The 20,005-nt window shown below is 41.3% G+C and overlaps 1 long non-coding RNA gene across 1 annotated transcript in view; it reads right to left on the bottom strand.

Annotated features, from left to right (window-relative positions):
* Positions 1 to 221: 221 nt before the first annotated feature.
* Positions 222 to 20,005, bottom strand: part of LOC145532182 (uncharacterized) — a 196,761-nt gene continuing 176,977 nt past the window's right edge. The window contains exons 2-5 of the long non-coding RNA XR_014073072.1: positions 7,687 to 8,210; positions 5,322 to 5,399; positions 3,216 to 3,311; positions 222 to 1,357 (exon numbers count right to left, since the gene is read on the bottom strand). This is a non-coding gene — a long non-coding RNA (uncharacterized LOC145532182). The remainder of the gene's footprint in view (positions 1,358 to 3,215; positions 3,312 to 5,321; positions 5,400 to 7,686; positions 8,211 to 20,005) is intronic.

Consider the following 20,005-nt stretch of genomic DNA (forward strand, 5'->3'; position numbering starts at 1 on the left):
AGCTCTTGAGGCAAGCTACAACCTGCTTGACAAGCTTTATGTTTCACCTTGTAGAACCAAGCAGTTCACGCAGGAGGATGTGATGAACTGACCTACATTGGTTGCAACTATTTGGTTGGGTCACAAGTCTAAAGCAACATTGACTTACCAGGGACACTGTAGGTATTCTTAGTCATTTTGATCAGTATATATTAAATGACTTTTAAAATATATTAAATGACTTTTAAAAACAAATTAGACTTTAATGTGGTGCCAAAATGAAGACTAGGTCCAAAAGTTCTTCAACGTTACAAAAATTCTCACTGACATCTTGAATAAATACAGCTGACAGGTACAATTTATATTTATGTTCACCTAAGTAGTGATAGGACAGTTCAGTTCAGTCATGTCCAACTCTTTGCAACTCCATGGACTACAGCTCGCCAGGCTTCCCTGTCCACTCCATCTCCTGGAGCTTGCTCAAACTCATGTCCATCGAGTCAGTGATGCCATTCAACCATCTCATCCTCTGTCATCCCCTTCTCCTCTTGCCTCAATCTTTCCCAGCATCAGGGTCTTTTCCAATGAGTCGGCTCTTCGCATAAGATAGACAAAGTATTGGAGCTTCAGCTTCAGCATCAGTCCTTTTGATGAATATTCAGGACTGATTTCCTTTAGGGTGGACTGGTTGGATTTCTTTGCAGTCCAAGGGACTCTCAAGAGTCTTCTCCAACACCACAGTTCAAAAGCATCAATTCTTCAGTGCTCAGCTTTCTTTATGGTCAAACTCTCATATCCATACATGACTACTGGAAAAACCATAGCTTTGAATAGATGGACCTTTGTTGGCAAAGCAATGTCTCTGCTTTTTAATATGCTGTCTAGGTTGGTCATAGCTTTTCTTCCCAGGAGCAAATGTCTTTTAATTTCATGGCAGCAGTCACCATCTGCAGTGATTTTGGAGTCCAAAAAAATAAAAGTCTGTCACTGTTTTCATTGTTTCCCCATCTATTTGCCATGAAGTGATGGGACTGCATGCCATGATCTTCGTTTTTTGAATGTTGAGTTTTAAGCCAGCTTTTTCACTCTCCTCTTTCACTTTCATCAAGAGGCTCTTTAGTTCCTCTTCACTTTCTGCCATAAGGGTGGTGTCATCTGCATATCTGACATTATTGATATTTCTCCAGGCAATCTTGATTCCAGCTTGTGCTTCATCCAGCCCAGCATTTCACATTGATGTACTCTGCATATAAGTTAAATAAGCAGGTGACAATATACAACCTTGACGTACTCCTTTCCCAATTTGGAACCAGTCCATTGTTCATGCCACTGATAATTGTAATTTTCCTCTAGATTTGTCCTGTAAGTTCTGTCTTACCTGTAGAGCAATAGTATTTCTGAGAAGGCTTAGATATGCAAATATGATCATTTTATACACTCACTATAAAAGATTTTGAAGCCCAACCTATTCTTTCATTTAGTATAGGATTGCATTTTATGGATACATCACTGTTTTCATTTATATTCAAAAGAAATGGGTGTTGATATTTCAGTTAATGTTACCATTCATCAGGTTTTTCATCACATATCCTATCCACATAAGGTCACAGCTGTGGTTAAAGTTTGTTTTATAATGATATCTCAAGCTGTCTTCTTTTGACATAAAACACTCTTTTTTTAACAAAACATTTTCTTTTAAGCACATGGGAATATTCTCATTTCAACATAGAATAATGCTTATTCACAATTAAAAAAAAAAACTTAAAGCCTTCATGGTAGGGTCGTCATATTTAGTAAACAAAAATTTAAGACACCTAATTAAATTTTAATGTCAGATAAACAACAAATACTACATGGGACATACTTATACTAACAAAAATTATTTCTTTTTTATCTCACACTCAAATTTAACTGGATATGTTATCAGGTAACCCTAGTCTATCTTTGTTTTTCCCACTTTTGATAGATTGGTTGATATATACGCAGTCTTCCAGGATATAGTGATGTCTTCATTACTTTTTTGTTTGCTATTTTTAAATGTTGTCAGCTTTTTCAAAATCAAAGTGTGGAGGGGGGAACTCCATGAAATAAAATGGAAACCAAGCAATAAAGGATTTCATTATGTCAAACAATTAAAAGGCAAATATTGACTAAGCATTTACTATGTATAAGGCATTGTATTACAACATGACACAAGCACAAGAGAAGGGAAAAAGAAAAAAGACAAACTCTCAGCCTCTATAGAATTTATAAATTTTGTGGGGAAGATAACACAGACACACATAAAAAGATAATAAACAGTACAAGGTAAGAGATGGTAAGAGCCAAAGGAGTAATAAGAACAAGAGGATTCAGGAGATCGATCCTATCTGTGGCTTTAGAGAAAGAGAGAAGGCAAAAGGGGAGTGTTTTACTAGGTGCTTTATGTTCATCATCCTTTTTAAGCCTTCTGCTATGGTCTGAATGTCTGTGTTGCTCTCCACAAATTCACATGCTGGAATAATAATGCCCAATGTGATAGTGCAGGGGTCCCCAACCTCTGGGCCACAGACTGGTACCCAGGTCCATAGCCTGTTAGGAACTGAGCCACACAGCAGAAGCTGAGTGGTAGGCAAGCAAGCAAAGCTTCATCTGTGTTTACAGCCACTCCCCATCATTTACATTACAGCCTGAGTTCAGACTCCTGTCAGATTCTGCAATATAGTAATATAATTATTTCATTATATATGACAATGTTGTAACAATAAAGTGCACAATAAATATAATTTGCTTGCATTATCCTGAAACCATTCCTCCCACCCTGGTCCATGGAAAAATTGTCTTTGACAAACCAGTCCCTGGTGCCAAAAAGGTTGGGGACCAATGAGACAGTGTTAGAAGGAGGGGCCTTTGGGAGGTGGAGTTCTTATGAATGGGTTAGTGCTCTTATAAAAGAGGTCTTTAGTCCCTTCACCCACATGAAGACACAGAAAGACACAGCTATGAACCAGAAGGAGTGTTCTCACCAAAATGTGACCATGCTGGTACCTTCATCTTGGACTTCCCAGCCTCCAGAACTATGAGCAATACATTCTTGTTGTTTATAAGCCACTCAGTCTGCAGTGTTTAGTTACACTAGCCCAAATGGGTTAAGATACCTCCCAACAGCTCTCTGAGATTATTATTATTATCAACATCAGTTTTCAGGGAGGGTCTACATTACATGCCTATGGTTACACAGTTAGTGAGCAGCATACCTGCTTCCACCTAAAGTTTTCCTGAACCCAAAACTTCAGTGCTGCCTCTGAGATGATGGGAGAGAAGGCTAGAGCCTCTACTGTTATATGGAGCTCCTAGAGGTTTGAGTGGGAAAGAGAGATAAGAGGATTATTTTAGAAAATAATTCCTTCACACATTGCCCTAGACATTGTGGATACAAATATTCATTCAATCACACTTGATTATAATGATACTAAAGAAAGTGTCAAATATTAGAAACATTGTGAAATCAAAACAAACTGAAATGAATTGGTGACTATTTGCATGTAGAGGACTAAGAGAGCAAGAGAGAAGAGGAAGACTCAAAAATAAGTGAAAATCTGAAAATCCACAAAAAACAAAACAATGAAAATCTGTTAGAACAAATAGATGAAGTCAGGAGAGTCACAGGATTTTAAATCATCACACAAAAATCAGTTGTGTTTCTATACACTGAATAATCTGAAAAGGAAATTTAAAAAACAATTGCACTTTTAATAGCATCAAAAAGGATAAAATATTTACAATTAAACTTAACCATGCAGGTGAAAGACTTGTACACTGAAAACAACATAACATTGCTGAAAGAAATTAAAGAATACACTAACAAACAGAAAGACATCCTGTCTTCATGAATGGAAAGACAATATTGTTAAGATACCAATACTACCTAAAGTATAGGATTGATCTACAGATTCATTGCAATCTCTATCAAAATCCCAATGACTTCCCTGATAGCTCAGTTGGTAAAGAATCCACCTGCAATGCAGGAGATCCCGGTTTGATTCCTGGGTCAAGAAGATCCACCGAGGAAGGGATAGGCTACCCACTCCAGTATTCTTGGGCTTCCCTGGTAGCTCAGCTGGTGAAGAATTCACCTGCAATGCAGGAGACCTGGGTTTGATCCCTGGGTTAGGAAGATCCCCTGGAGAAGGGAACAGCTACCCACTCCAGTATACATTAGGACCTTGCTGTTTACAGACATAGAAAAAATCTATTCTAAAATTTATATGGAATTTCAAGGGACTCTGAATAGCCAAAACAATCCTGAAAAAGAACAAAGCTGGAGGTGTCATATTTCCCGATTTCAAAATTACTACAAAGTTACAGTAATTTTAACAGTGTGGTACTGGCATAAAGACAGATATATAGGTTAACAGAATAGAAGAGACCACAAATAATCCTTTACATATATGGTCAAGTGATTTTTGACAAGAATGTCAATAGCAAAGGACAGTCTTTTCAATAAACAGGACCACAAAAATTGGATATCCAGGTGCAAAAGAAAGAAGTTGGAAAATTCAGGAGACAAGATGGCAGGGTAGAAGAACCCTAAGCTCACTTCCTCTCATGACTACAGCCAAATCACAACAGTTGAGCAACCACCAATTTAAAAAAAGGAAGTTGGACCCTTATCTTACAACACATAAAATATTATTTCAAAATGGATTAAAGACCTAAAAGTATTACCTGAAACCATAAAACTTCTAGAAGAAAACTTAGGGGAAAATCTTCATGACATTGGATTTGACAGTGATTTTTTAGCTATGACACCAAAAATACAGCCAAAAAAGGGAAAATAGTTAAATTAGACTTCATCAAATTTTTAAAACTTTTGTGTATCAAAGATGCTATTAACAGGATGAAAAGACAATCCATGTTTTGGGAAAAAATATTTGCAAATCATACATCTGATAAAGGATTAATAACCTGAATATATAAAGAACTCATACAGCTTAACAACAAAAACAACAGCAAAAAAACCCCAAAAGACCTCCAAAAATGAGCAAAAGATTTGAATAGACATTTCTCCAAAAAGATACACAGATGGCCAATGAGTATATGAAAAAATGCTCAATGTTGTTAGTAATTAGGGAAATGCAAATGAAAAGCTCAGTGAGATACCCCTTCACACCAGTTACAATGGCAATTATCAAAAAAACAAAATAAAATAACTGTGAGAATGTGAAGACATTGGAATCCTTGTGCATTGCTGATAGGACAGTAAAATGGTGCAGCTGCTGTGGAAAACAGTATGGCTCATCTTCAAAAAATTCAAGATAGAAAAACCATATGATCCAGAAATTCCACGTCTGGGTACATACCCAAAAGAACCGAAACTGGGGATTCAACAGGTATTTGTGCACCATGTTCACTGCAGGACTATTCACAATAGCCAAAAGCTAGAAAAAAGCAAATATTCATTGATAGATGAAGGGATAACCAAAATGTACTATATACATATAATTAAATGGAATATCATTCAGCATGAAAAGGGACAGAAATTCTGATAAATACTACAATGTGGGTAAATCTTATTCATTATGCTTATCCATTGGATTATATGGATTACAGTGAACCATTATGAAGTGAAGTGAAGTCAGTCACAAAAGTACATATAATGTATGATTCTGCTTATGAGGTATCTAGAGTAGTCAAATTAAGAGAGAGAGAGAAATTAGAATGATGGTTTCCAGGGACTGAGGGGAAAGCGGGACAAGTTCAATTACTGGGTATAGTTGGGGAAGATTAAAAAGTTATGAAGATAGATGGTGGTGATGATAGTGCAACAATATGAATGCACTTAATGCCACTGCTGCTGCTGCTGCTGTCGCTCAGTCGTGTCCGACTCTGTGCGACCCCATAGACGGCAGCCCACCAGGCTCCTCCGTCCATGGGATTTTCCAGGCAAGAGTACTGGAGTGGGGTGCCATTGCCTTCTCTGCTTAATGCCACTACATGGTGCATTTTAAGAGCAAAATATACACCACTATGTGTAAAACAGAGAACTAATGAGAACCTACTGTATCAGGAACTCAGTCAAGTTTTCTGTGCTATGTACTCAAGCACTCAGTGCTCTGTGGTAACCCAAAAGAGAAAGAAATCCATAAAAGAGGGTATATGTATATGTATAGCTGATTCACTTTCCTATACAGCAGAAAGTAACAGACCATTGTAAAGCAACTATACTCCAATAAAAATTTAAATAAATAAAATGGTTGAAATGGTAAATTTCATGTTATGTATATTTTACCACAATAAAACACTTTTTAAAAGAAGATAATGTAATCTGTAAACCCATCAACTGTGCACAAATAAATGACAGCCTACAGAAACCTCTCTGATTATGGAGCACCCCCTAGCATTCCCTGTACAGCATATGTGTATGTCTGATATAGCATACACATATAGCACTTAATTGTCTGAAATAGCAACCAAGTGGGGGCACCAATATAAAAATGGGTATTACCTATTAGTAAAGCTTAATTTCTTCCTTACTTTGTTTGGAGAAAAGAAAATGATGGAAATAGAAGCTCTGACATTTTCTTTTCAGACTTCCAAGGGGCAGAGGGAAGCTGCAGTGGTTTGCTGGATCCAGTGCTGGGTAAGTAGGATGAAGACATAGACATGATGCTGGAGTTGGCAATGTGGAGGCCATGCGGGGTCATGACAAGAACAGTCTTAGTGGGATGGTGTGGATGGAAACTGCATGGAGTGTGTTGAGGAGAGGTTGTGGAAATGCTAGTGATTATAACCACTGCCTTCAAAATATTTTGCTTTGAAGGGGAGCAGAGAAACAGGAGGGGAATTTGAAAAGTATTCTGGGGTCATTTGAGGTGTTTTGATTTTATTTTTCATAGGACAGATTACAGCGTGTTTGGATGCTGGCAGGAAAAGTCTAGAAGAGTTGGGGGAATGGTGGGAGCCTGGCCCTTGAGAACAAGAAAGGGGGTGGGATCTGGGGCCCAAGAGTAGGAGTGAGCAGGGAGCTTTGTGGGGTGAGGTGTGTGCAGAGAAGACAGTCACTTTGGTGAAGGAAGGCTGAGAGAATGCTTGTGTGAGGAAGTGAGGTGGGGGAGGGGCACACACAGGGAATTTGATGGGAAAGAGGGTAGAAAACAGCCATTTTGGAGCTGGGAAAGCAGATACAACAGGGATGTAAAATAAGATCCTGGTTAGTGCAGGGTATCCTTTTGTGATTTATGATTTGCAGTGAGACTCTTCACTTAGCAGAGCTGTATGTTTTTCTCCAGCACTCCTCCGCTGCTCAGGGATGGGCACAGATCAGGCTGAGGGTTGGTTTTAGCTAGGCTGGGGCTTTCCTAGAGAACAGAGGGAGGGAGAGACCAGGAAGTTCATGGAGATTGCAGAGTGTACGTGGTGACGGCTAGGAAGAGAATGTTAGGGTGGGATCAGGTTTGGTCTTGGCTGATGATGAGGCTGTCATCATGATAGTGGGCATCTGAAGTGGGCTGAGGAAGTGATCATTGGTGGTGAGAGGTCAAGGAACTAAGGCCATGACACAAACATGTGGCAATGGGGTGTGTCAGTGCTGTGCAGGGCTTGTGTGTGTGCATGTTAAGTCACTTCAGTCGTGTCCCACTCTGTGTGACCCTATGGACTGTAGCCCTCCAGGCTCCTCTGCCCATGGGATTCTCCAGGCAAGAAAACTGGAGTAGGTTGCCATACCCTCCTCCAGGGGATCTTCCTGATTCAGGGATCGAACTCACATCTCTTATGTCTCCTGTATTGGCAGGCGGGTTCTTTACCACTAGTGCCACCTGGAAAACCTGCACAGGCTTAGGAAAGTCTAATCTGATCCTCTTTGGTTCCATCTTGGTCAGTAGGTATGAATTTTTCCTCTGTGGCTCTGTTCCCATACAAGATGACCAAGTTCCCCACCTTCTGCTCCAGGGTACAATATAAGCCTGGGAAAAGCAGGATGCCCCGGTGGGTGGGAGCTTCCTTCCCATGTAAGGATGGCTCAGTACCAAGTCCTGTCCACTTCACTTCCTTGTCCTTTCATCTAAGCGTCTTTCTCTCCCCTTTTCAAGAACTCTGCTCCTCCAAGACTTTCCTCTTCCTTGTGAACCATCGGCATACCTTCTCTTTCCTTTTCCTGGAGCCCCAGCATACTCAACAACATGTGTGGATCTTTCTGTCTCGCATGTGCAGTAGATGCTCCTTGGAGTCCACTTCTTCTTCACTGTGTGCTGTGAGAAAGAAAAACAGCCTTCAAGTTTCTAGAGAGGGCAAGAGAGGGGAGAAATTTATGGAAAGCACACAGGAAATTAGAGGTTCACCCTGTCTCAAATGCATTATCCATGAGCCTGTTGAATAAGTTTTCAAAAAGTAAAAACAGGAGTAGAGATGAAAGAACAGAGAATGAGGCAGGTATTAAAGTCATCGGTGACTAAGGTGCAATGATCTGGACAGCAAGATGTTTGATGATATGATCGTTGGAGGAAGGTGGGAGAGATAAAGTCTGGAGATGGCATCTGAGGGGTAAGGAGGACTCTCCCATCCTTCTGGTCTCAAGAACATGAGGTTTGAGAGCGACAACCAGCTCCACTCTAGAAGTGAAGTACTGACCCCAGGGCAGAGAATTTTCCATTCCAGAGGAAAGGTCTATAAGGGCCAGGATCCCCCATCCATCATGTTCTCCTTCATATCTCCATCACCTTGTACAAAGCAGTGTGTATGGGGAGTGTGTGCAACAAAGGTATATTGAATAAATGGGTGGGCAGTTAATTGAACCCAGTGTTTATTCTTAAATCATGTGCCACAACCCAACCACTCTTCTAGAATCTGTGGCAGTCTCAGCTTCTTGTGTCAGGATATATGGCTGCCATGGGGAGTGCAGAATGCTCAAGGGGGTCAACTGCCTGCCCACCAAATGAGAACAAGATACTGGAGTCAGACTGAAGTAAAACGACTTGAGTTGTGGCCATTATCAGGATGCCTAATAGATCTGTTTCTCCATCAGATTATGCCGGGGGGGAGAATTTAGGGAAAGACGAGCAGGGAGTAAGTCTCTTAATATCAGCTGCATCCAAAAGAGAAGGCTTGTGAGTGGGAATTTCCAGGGAACTGCCCGACAGGTCACATAATGACAGCTGTTTGGCGGTGGAGCTTTGGGGAAGCTCCAACATTTTATCCCTTCCAGTGGTTGCTATTGCTTTTCACCATGATTGCAGGTTTGTTTGCTTTCAAGGCTACCCTGGAGCTGGGGAGAGGAGGATGAGAACAGAGTAGGTTAAAGTGCCGCAAAACTCAATGTCTTTTACCATGACTGAGTGTTTTTCTTGAATAAGAACTTCTCAAATTGTTACAAGCATTTGGTTAATTTCTAGAGTTCTGAAAAAGTTGATTTTGACCAATTTTGCTAGCGATCTCTTTCCTTTTATAGAGGAATGAATTTTCAGAGGTCCTATTTCTATGTACTCGTGTGTGTGTTTAATTCTATTCAATTTTATCACATCTGTAGATTTGTGTAACTACCACCACAGTCAAGATAACTAACAATTCTACCACAAGGATTCCTCATGCTATCCTCTCATAGCCAGTCGTAGTATCCCCTGCCCCTACAATCACCACTCCTAACACCTGGTAACCACTAATCTATTGCTCAGGTCTATAATTTTTGTCATTTAAAAAGTATCACAGGCTATATCATACAATGAAATATTATTCAGCAATAAAAAAGAAATAGAGTATTGACATCACAACGTGGATGTATCTTGAAAACATGCCAACCACAAAGGATCACATTCTGGATGATTCCATTTACAGGAAATGTCCAGAATGGACATATCTATAGAGACAGAAAGTAGATTAGTGATTGTCTAGGGCTGGGTGCAATGGGAGGGTATGGATGGTGATGGCTGAAAGGTGCAGTGGTTTTGGGGGAAGTTAATGAAAATGTTCTAAGTGTGAATGTGGTAGTGGCTGTGCAACTCTGTATATACTAGAAACCAGTGAATTGTATGCTTTAAATGAGTAAATTGTATGGCATGTGAATTATATATCAATAAAAGCTGTCAAAAAAGAGAATGCTATATAAATGGAGCTTCCTTGGTGGGTCAGTGGTAAAGAATCTGCCTGCCAATGTAGATGTGGGTTTTGGCTATCCCTGGGTTGGGAAGATTCCCCTGGAGAAGGAAATGGCAACCCATTCCAGTATTCTTGCCTGGGAAATCCCATGGACAGAGGAGCCTGGCAGGCTACAGTCCAAGGGGTCGCAAAAGAACTGGACATGACTTAGCGACTAAACAAGTATAAATGGAATTTTACAGTATGCAACCAAGACTGGTCCACACATCAAGACTGGTCCAATTATTTTTAAACAAAAGTTTGGTCCCAAAGAAAACGTTATGAAAAAGTAGTAGATACACATAATGTCTACATTATGGTTTATATGCAAGATATAGTTGAGCATGACAAGAGGCAATGCGGCATGACCAAAAAGGTCGTGTTCTTGCTCTCTGAGGAGTATGTAGCTTTACCATTCACATTCGAATGCAATTCAGGTGAGTCTCTTTTCAAGTCTACTCTAAGGATGGGATTTATCACCTCTCTCTGAGTCAAAAATGGCATGGATAAAAAGCTGTTTCAGCTCAATTCAGATAAAATAGATTTTTATTGAAAAAGAAAGCCAGAAAAAGTCATAGCAATACACAAACACACTGGGCTTAACAACATCAGCTGCTTCTAGATTCACAGATAAAAACTGTGACTAAGAGAGCCTTTCTGTTCTTGGCACAGATTGAACACTCTCCTTCCGTATGTAGCTCTTATCTTGTTTTCTGTATTATTTCTCTCCACACTAGATCATTACAAAGCTTTTTGCTGGGAGAATCATATTTGTAGACCTCACATAATTCTTTTCTGGTGGAAATAAAGTAACTGTTCATCTATAAACTACTGTCCCTTGATCGATGTTATCAGGATTATTCACCCTTGGCATTCAGTAGAAGGAAACTTGACTGAGTCCATATCTCAGTATGTGATATAATTCCAAAGCTAGAAATTTGGGAACTTAAAATTTTCGACAAAAGACCCTAAAGATAAATTCTTTAACAATTTCAAAATAACAGGAGTTCTCAATGTCCTGAAATGTACAAGTTGTGCTGTGCTGTGCTAAATTGCTTCAATTGTGTCCAACTATTTGGGACCCTTTGGACTGTAGCCTGCCAGGCTTCTCTGTCCATGGGGATTCTTCAGGCAAGAATACTAGAGTGGGTTGCCAAGCCCTCCTCCAGAGGATCATCCTGACCCAGAGATCGAACTTTTGTCTCTTACATCTCCTGCACTGGCAGGTGGGTTCTTTACCACTAGCGCCATCTGGGAAGCCCAAAGTGTACAGGTTATTTGAGTGGTATTTAGCCCATATTTGAGGAAGAGAGGAGAGAAAGAGACAGCAAGAGAGAGAGAGAGAGCAAGGAGAGAGCGAGCGAACCATCAAGGCTATTACCATTATTTTGACTCTGGGTTCACTTCCACTGCATATTGCATTTTCAATTTAAAACGACATGAGTAATTAATCTTTGACTGAACAAACTTCCACAGAGGGGTACCTTCTTGACACTAGACAAATTAACTACAATAGAAATGTTTCACAAGAAAGGCATTTCATAAAACTTATGACAGAAATCACTCTCTAAACCAGAGGTCGACAAACATCTTCTGTATGTGGCCAGACTGTAAATATTTTAGTCTTTGTGGGTCAAATGGTCTCTGCTGCAACTATTCACCTCTGTCACTGGGGCCTGAAAATAGCCATAGGCACTAGGTAAACAAATGGACATGACTCTGTTCCAATAAAACTTTATCTATCGATACTGAAATTCAAATTTCATATAATTTTCAACAGTTATGAAATATTTTTCTTTTGATTAAAAAAAAAAGTCTTAGCTTACAAGCTGTACAAAAACAGGCAGAGAGCCAGAGTTGGCCTGTGGGGATTAATTTGCTAGCCCTACTCTAAAAGGATGAAAGAGTAGAAACATTGAAGTCTGTGTAACAGAGTGGTTTGGAACCCACGCCTGGAGTCAGGGTTTAAATAGTGACTGTGCCACTCACTAGTTGTGTGACCTTGGACAAGTTATGCAACCCACTTACAACCATGTCCTCATCTGTGAAACGAAGATGGTAATAGACATTCCACAGGATATCTGTGAAAATAAGATGAAGGAATACATGTAAGTTTGGCACATGCAAGGTCATAGTGAATCTAGTTACCACTAGAATGAATGTCTTGAAAAGTGCCTTCCCTTTCTCCCATAAAACTTTCCCTGTCCCCCAGTCTCTGCCTCCACATTGGAATTTATAAGCAAGATTTTTATCAAGACAGCACCTATCAGGCTAAATCTTAGACTCAGTCCTCAGTCCTTATTCTCTCACCCCACACATTCAGTTCAGCAGGAAATCATGCCCTCTCTACCTTCAGAATATATCCAGAATCTGACCACTTCTCCATAACTATCCCTGATCTACGCACCATCAACTTTCACCTGGTCTTTCTGCTCCCACTTGACCTGTCTGTTTTCCACAGGGATGCTTTGAAAATATAACTCAGATCACTTCATTTCTCCTACTCATATATTTGGTTGTGTCAGGTCTTAGTTGTGGCATGCAGGATCTTTCACTGCAAGATATTCAGGCTTAGTTGCCCCATGGCATGTAGGATATTAGTTTCCCAAACAAGGATCAAACCTATGTCCCCTGCATTCGAAGAGTGGATTCTTAACCACTGGACTACCAGAGAAGTCCCTCAAAAGCTTCTAGTCACTCCACTCAAGAGAAAGCCCTAAGTTCTTACCATAGAAACCCTTGGATCTCTTATATTCTTCCCCTCACTTCCTCAGCTTCAACCACAAAGCCTCACTGTTCTTCAAACATGTCATCCTTGCTCCCACTTAGTATTTATTTCTTTCTGGAATGTTCTTTTCCCAGATAACCAAGTGTTTTTGATTTTACTACTTCTTTCAGGTCTGTGCTCAAATACAATCTTGCTAGGAAAGCATTTCCTGCCACTCCTTAACTCTCTTATCCTACTTGGGGGTCACACTACCACCTCCTGCCATGTTTCATGTTTATTTGTTGACTGAATGCCTCTCACCACTACAATGTAAGGTCACAAAAGCAGACTTCGTGTGTCCTGTTCACAGTGGTATCAGCAATGTTTAGAACAGCACTTGGCACAGGATAGTTTCAAATTTCTTCAGCAAATTATTTTATTATCTATGAATCTTTGAGTTTAAATAAATAAAAGTATATTTATCAAACTTCTGCTCTAAAAGATTCTGAAAATGAGAACTTTTTTGAGTATTTTTCTTTTTAAGAAAGAATTTATTTATTTAGTTGTGATGGGTCTTAGTTGTGGCATGCAGGATCTTTAGTTGTGGCATGTGAACCCTTGGCTGCAGCACGTGGGATCTAGTTCTCTGACCAGGGATCAAATCCGGGCCCCCTGCACTGGGAATGTGGAGTCTTACTCACTGGACCACCAGGGAAGTCCCTTGAGTACTTTTCTTCTATTAATTTAGAATAAATGTTTGTGTGTATTAGTTGAGCTCAGTCATGTCCAGCTCTTTGCGACCTCATGGACTGTAGCCCACCAGGCTCCTATTTGCCTGGAAGTTTCCAGACAAGAATACTGGAGTAGGTTGCCATGCCCTTCTCCAGGGGATCTTCCCCACCCAGGGTTAGAACCTGCATCTCCTGTGTCTCCTGCATCGCGGGAAGATTCTTTACCACTGAGCCACTGGGGAAACCCATATTTAAGGACACTTTCTATAAATTTTAAGGGCTTCCCTGGTAGCTTAGTTGGTAAAGAATCCGCCTGCAATGTAGGAGACTCCGGTTCGATTCCTGGGTCAGGAAGATCCCCTAGAGAAGGGAGAGGCTACCCACTCCAGTATTCTTGGGCTTCCCTTGTGGCTCAGCTGGTAAAGAATCTGCCTGCAATGCGGGAGACCTGGGTTCGATCCCTATACTATAAATTGTACAAAGTATTTTCACTCACTTCTCATTAAGAACTAATCCCATTACTGCAAAACCAATGGCAAGAAGGGGTGAAGTATCATGTCTTTCTTCTGGGTGGTCATTTGCTGACTTGAAATTCAGCAGTCCTACTTCGGAACAACAGACTGGTTCCAAATAGGAAAAGGAGTACGTCAAGGCTGTATATTGTCACCCTGCTTATTTAACTTACATGCAGAGTACATCGTGAGAAACGCTGGGCTGGAAGAAGCACAAGCTGGAATCAAGATTGCCAGGAGAAATATCAATAACCTCAGATATGCAGATGACACCACCCTTATGGCAGAAAGTGAAGAAGAACTAAAAAGCCTCTTGATGAAAGTGAGAGAGGAGAGTGAAAAAGCTGGCTTAAAGCTCAACATTCAGAAAACTAAGATCATGGCATCCAGTCCCATCACTTCATGGCAAATAGAGGGGAAACACTGGAAACAGTGGCTGACTTTATTTTTGGGGGGCTCCAAAATCACTGCAGATGGTGATTGCAGCCATGAAATTCCTTGGAAGGAAAAGTATGACCAACCTAGATAGTATATTAAAAAGCAGAGACATTACTTTGACAACAAAGGTCCGTCTAGTCAAGGCTATGGTTTTTCCAGTAGTCATGTATGGATGTGAGAGTTGGACTGTGAAGAAAGCTGAGCGCCGAAGAATTGATGCTTTTGAACTGTGGTGTTGGAGAAGACTCTTGAGAGTCCCTTGGACTGCAAGGAGATCCAACCAGTGCATCCTAAAGGAGATCAGTCCTTGGTGTTCTTTGGAAGGACTGACGTTGAAGCTGAAACTCCAATACTTTGGCCGCCTGATGCAAAGAGCTGACTCATTTGAAAAGACCCTGATGCTGGGAAGGATTGGGGGCTGGAGGAGAAGGGGACAACAGAGGATGAGATGGCTGGATGGCATCACTGACTCGATGGACATGAGTTTGGATAAACTCCGGGAGTTGGTGATGAACAGGGAGGCCTGGAGTGCTGCGATTCATGGAGTCGCAAAGAGTCGGACACAACTGAGCGACTGAACTGAATTGAACTGAACTTCTGTAGGGGGAAAGGGGGCAAATAAATATTGGAGGAGGGGATTAGTCTTTGTCACAGTTCTCTGTACTTTTCATTGTAAAGAGCTCTCCCTCTCATCTTCCCCAATTGTCTCCTACCCTCATCTATTGCTTTTCTTTCTCAGTGTGGATTCAAGAAAGTGATCAATTCCTGCACTAGAGTTTAGCCCAAGGTCATCTCTCATGGACTCTAAAATACCCCACCTGTCACTGAAAGTCTCATGCCTTCTTACTGTCAGAGATTCTGCATGAATAGCCCCAGGACTTGTAGTCACATCAAATCTGTGCTTCTCTTCTGGGGCATTAGGAGGTGGGGAATAACGTAACCCTAGTACTGAATACTCAGGGGATACAGTAAGAGAAATAGGCCACTAAGAGGATCCTGTATATTCGGAAACAGTCTTCTGGGTTGTGGTTGTTGTTTTTAAAGATATTTGGCATGTTAAACAATTATGTTGGGACTTCCCTGGTGGTCCAGTGGTTAAGACTTCGCCTTCCAGTACAGGGAGTGTGGGTTGGATCCCTGGTCAGGGAGCTGAGATCCCATGTGCCTTGTGGTCAGAAAACATTAAACAGAAGCAATATTGTAACCAAATCAATAAAGACTTAAAGAATGGTCCACATTAAAAAAAAAAAATCTTAAAACAAAACCAATGATGTTGTTCACAAAAGGCTGTTTCCAAACAAATGAGGATTTTATTCTAGTATTTTCCTTTTTTTTTCCCGTTCTAGATGATTTTGAAAGGTACCCCACCCTGAACTTGGTTGTTGCTGTGACTCGGGAGACATTAGTTTGCAGTACACATCTAAAATATGATTTGAAGAAAGTCTGAATATATTTTGACTTAAGCATGTAGTGAATGCTACAGAGAGCAACTCAGGCACCCCTCACACCACCTCCCACTCCCCAGCTCTCAGCTAAATCCTCCCTGGGGAACTGCCCTCAGCCAAAAAGAACCACCCGACCTTCCTTCCTGACAGCTCATAGCTGAGGACTGGACAACACGGAGCCACCCTGACCCACTCCACTGCCTCCTGAAGGGCTTTCCCGGCTCCAGAGCTGCCTGTGAGACCCCACCACACGTCAGCTTCTCCCACAGTCAATCCTGTTTCCTCCCCCTTCCTCACAGGGGTTCAGCCCCATAAGACTCACTACCAGTTACTACACACACATCTTCATCTCAGAGTCTGTTTCCCAGGGAAACTGACCTCAGTCAGCTTCTGAAGACCCGGATTTGAAGAATAGTCCTATTAATATTCTAGTCTGTTTTTGTATGTCAGTCAGAGCACTATTCTATTTACCTGATTACAGGAAGAGATATTTCTGGGTGGATTTTTTTGTTTGTTTGTTTCACATCACAATAGAAAAAGTATTTTTGGAAAATGTGAAAATAAATAAAACTCAGAACTCTTTAGTTTTAAAATTTGTGGCCAAGGTAATCTTATATTAGAAAATAAAAATAAAATTTTTTTTATATTCTCTTTTATTAGCTTTTAAAAATAAAGCAATAAACATTAAAATAATGATTTGTGAAAAAAAGAGACAGAATTAATAATAAAGTAGAAGACCTGATAGCAGTTATCTAAGCTTTACCACTATTCAGGTTCAAGAATGGAAAATACTTTCAATTTATATATATACATACACACACACACACACACACACACACACACACACAACTAGAGATATAATTTATATAATATATATAAATTCTAAGATTATATTGTGCTCTACAAATTAGAGAGAAAGTAACTAATGAAATATTGAGTACTTAAGGGCCTACCAGTTTATACAAATATATTTAATCTTACAACCATATCATGAGGTAAGCATTATTGTCCCAATTTTATAAAGAACTTTATAAAGTTTCAGAAAAATTAAGTCATTCTTATAGATCACCCAAACAGTATGTGGTAAGGTCAGAGTTCAGCTCACCTATGCCTGCTTTTAGGATTGAAGTCATGATGTAACTTCATACTGTGTGTAGTTTCTGATTTCTAAATGGACGAATGGCCTCGATCAGGGACTTCCCTGGTCGTCCAGTGCATAAGACTCTGTGCTCCCAATGCAGGGGGCCCATGTTTGGGCCCTGGTCAGGGAACTAGATCCCACAGGCCTCAACTAAATTCCCTCATGCCTTAACTAAGACCTGATGAACTGAGCTGGACTAGACCACAGAGTTTGGTTCTGGAATGACAATAGATAACAATAGCTCACAGAACATTTTATTGAGATTTACTCCCAATAACAAACAATAAATAGAAGAATTTCTTTTACATATATATATAATTTTGCTTATTTTTTAGCTGTGCAGCATCTTCCTTGCTTCATAGGCTTCTCTTGTTGTGGAGCCCAAGCTCTAGGGCACTCGGACTTATGTAGTTGTGGCATGTCAGTCAGTTAGTTCAATTGCTCAGTCGTGTCTGACTCTTTGTGACCCCACAGATTGCAGCATGCCAGGCTTCCCTGTCCATCACCAACTCTTGGAGCTTACTCAAACTCATGTCCATTGAGTCCATGATGCCATCCACCAGGGTCTTTTCCAATGAGTCAGTTCTCCACATCAGGTGGCCAAAGTACTGGAGTTTCAGCTTCAGCATCAGTCCTTCCAATGAATATTCAGGACTGACTTCCATTAGGATGGACTGGCTGGGTCTCCTTGCAGTCTAAGAGTCTCTCAAGAGTCTTCTTCAATACCACAGTTCAAAAGGATCAATTCTTTGGTGCTCATATTTCTTTATGGTCCAACTCTCACATCCATACATGCATGACTACTGGAAAAACCATAGCTTTGACCAGACGGACCTTTGTTGGCAAAGTAATGTCTCTGCTTTTTAATATGCTATCTAGGTTGGTCATAGCTTTTCTTCCGAGGAACAAGCATCTTTTAATTTCATGGCTGCACATCTGCAGTGATTTTAGAGCCCAAAAATTAAAGTCTCTCACTGCTTCCATTGTTTCCCCATCTATTTGCATGAAGTGATAGGACCGGATGCCATGATCTTATTTTTCTGAATGTTGAGTTTTAAGCCAACTTTTTCACTCTCCTTTTTCACTTTCATCAAGAGGCTCTTTAGGAGAGAAAAAGATGGCGGAGAAGTAGGTGGGCGCGGAGTACACCTCTCTCCATGGATACATCAGGAATACACCTTCAGACAAAGAAGTGCATGCAGAAGACCAGCTGAGAGTGGACAGGAGTATCTGACCAGTGGAAAAGAATATATAGAACCACACAAAACTCATTACGATGATGTAACTAGGGGAAAAAACAGGAGTGTTAGTAGGACTGGACCTGCCCTCCACAGGTGGGGGAACTGAAGCAGGGGTCCAATCTCTATATCAGGGCAATTGTGTGAGTCAGAGGAGAAACATTTAAGGCTGAAAGTGAAACAGTTGATCTGTGGCAGCCTAAATGGAATGAGAATCAGACAGTCCTTGCTGTAGTCATACGAACGCCGGGCAGGAATGCGGGTCTCCTGGAAGGGGCAGTGGCTGGGAGCTGGAGTTTAGGGATTGTGGAGCAATCCCAGGGCGAGGGCTGCTGTTGACCGCGAAGAGACGGATCAAGGGGATGTGAGGGAGGAGATTGTGGTGGGAAATGCCTGTGGAGGAAAGCCAGGCAGCCATGGAAGCAAGGCGATACTGCTGAGTCACGCTTAGGTGGTGAAGCAATCACCATAGCCTCTGTCTCTCCACACGCCAGCATCCACAGCTGAACAACAGAGAGGCTGGCCCACCAAACACCTGACGCACTGAACTACAGAGTAGGACCCCACCCAGGGTGCCCCTTTCAGTGACTGATGTGCAGAACTACAGAGAAGGACCCCAGGCAAGGAAGCCCTCTAAATGCTTGAATGGGCAGAGCTATGGAGAAAGACTGCCCAAAGAGGCCTTCTGATCACCAGCTACAAGAGGCTCGAAAAAAGACTCTGATAGGACCATAACTCCTGCTGCGGAGGCAGTCTCTGTCCTTGCACACTTGGCGCTGCCAGGGTCCCTGCAAGCCAAGTAGCTACACCACCTTTATGCTCAACTCTCACTGGGGCAGAGCTGCCATAGGCAAAAAAAAAAAAATTCTTGCGTCTATGTGTGCAGTGTCCTTTCGGTCCTGTCCGACTCTTTGCGACCCTGTAGACTGTGGCCTGCCAGGCTTCTCTTTCAGAGTGGGGCTTCTCCAAGCAAGAATATTGGAGCGTATTGGCCAGTACTGGTTGCCATACCCTTCTAAAGCACTATATTTCCAACTACCCTAGACACCAACTCCCCTGAGTACCTGGTGCTGCCAGAACCCCTGTGACCCAAGCAGCTGCACAACTCCACATCTGGCTCTCACAGGGGCAAACCCAAGCCCTCCAGGGCAGCCTCAGGAGCTAAACCCCAGCGGATGACTCACATGTAGAAGTGGAAATAAAACCACAATTGAAACCCAGGGGCAGTGTGGCTAAGGAATAAGACCCAAAACCTTCCCACCAGCTGTACAAGCTGCAGATTAAATCCATAAGATCAACTAAGCAGACTCTGTGTATATGGAATATATAAAAGGCCCCTGAGAGCTCCCACAAAACAAAACGCACTAGCTCTGATAGCTGTGGACATTGGAGGCAAGAACACACAGGAGTAGGACCAGATTAGAATGTGAGGCACCCCCACAGCAGGTCCAAAGATCAGCACAGTGTTGGTGGGCATCCTAGGGAGGGAAGGTGGACTGTGATTCCCAGCGAGGGAAAGGACTCTGACAGCAGTGACTCAAGAAAAACATTTATTATCTTATTTTTTGACTTGTTCTGTAGATTCTTTTGGATTTTTTTCCCCTTTCTTTCCTCCTCTGTTGTAGTTGTTGATTTTATTGGCACTAAGAAATCCAATTAAGCTTTTGAGCTATTTTTTTTTCTTTTTTTCAGACACTTTTTTTA

This window comes from Giraffa tippelskirchi, chromosome 13 (genome assembly GCF_054371585.1).
Source record: "Giraffa tippelskirchi isolate mGirTip1 chromosome 13, T2T-mGirTip1v1.2.pri, whole genome shotgun sequence".
Classification (NCBI taxonomy): Eukaryota; Metazoa; Chordata; class Mammalia; order Artiodactyla; family Giraffidae; genus Giraffa; species Giraffa tippelskirchi.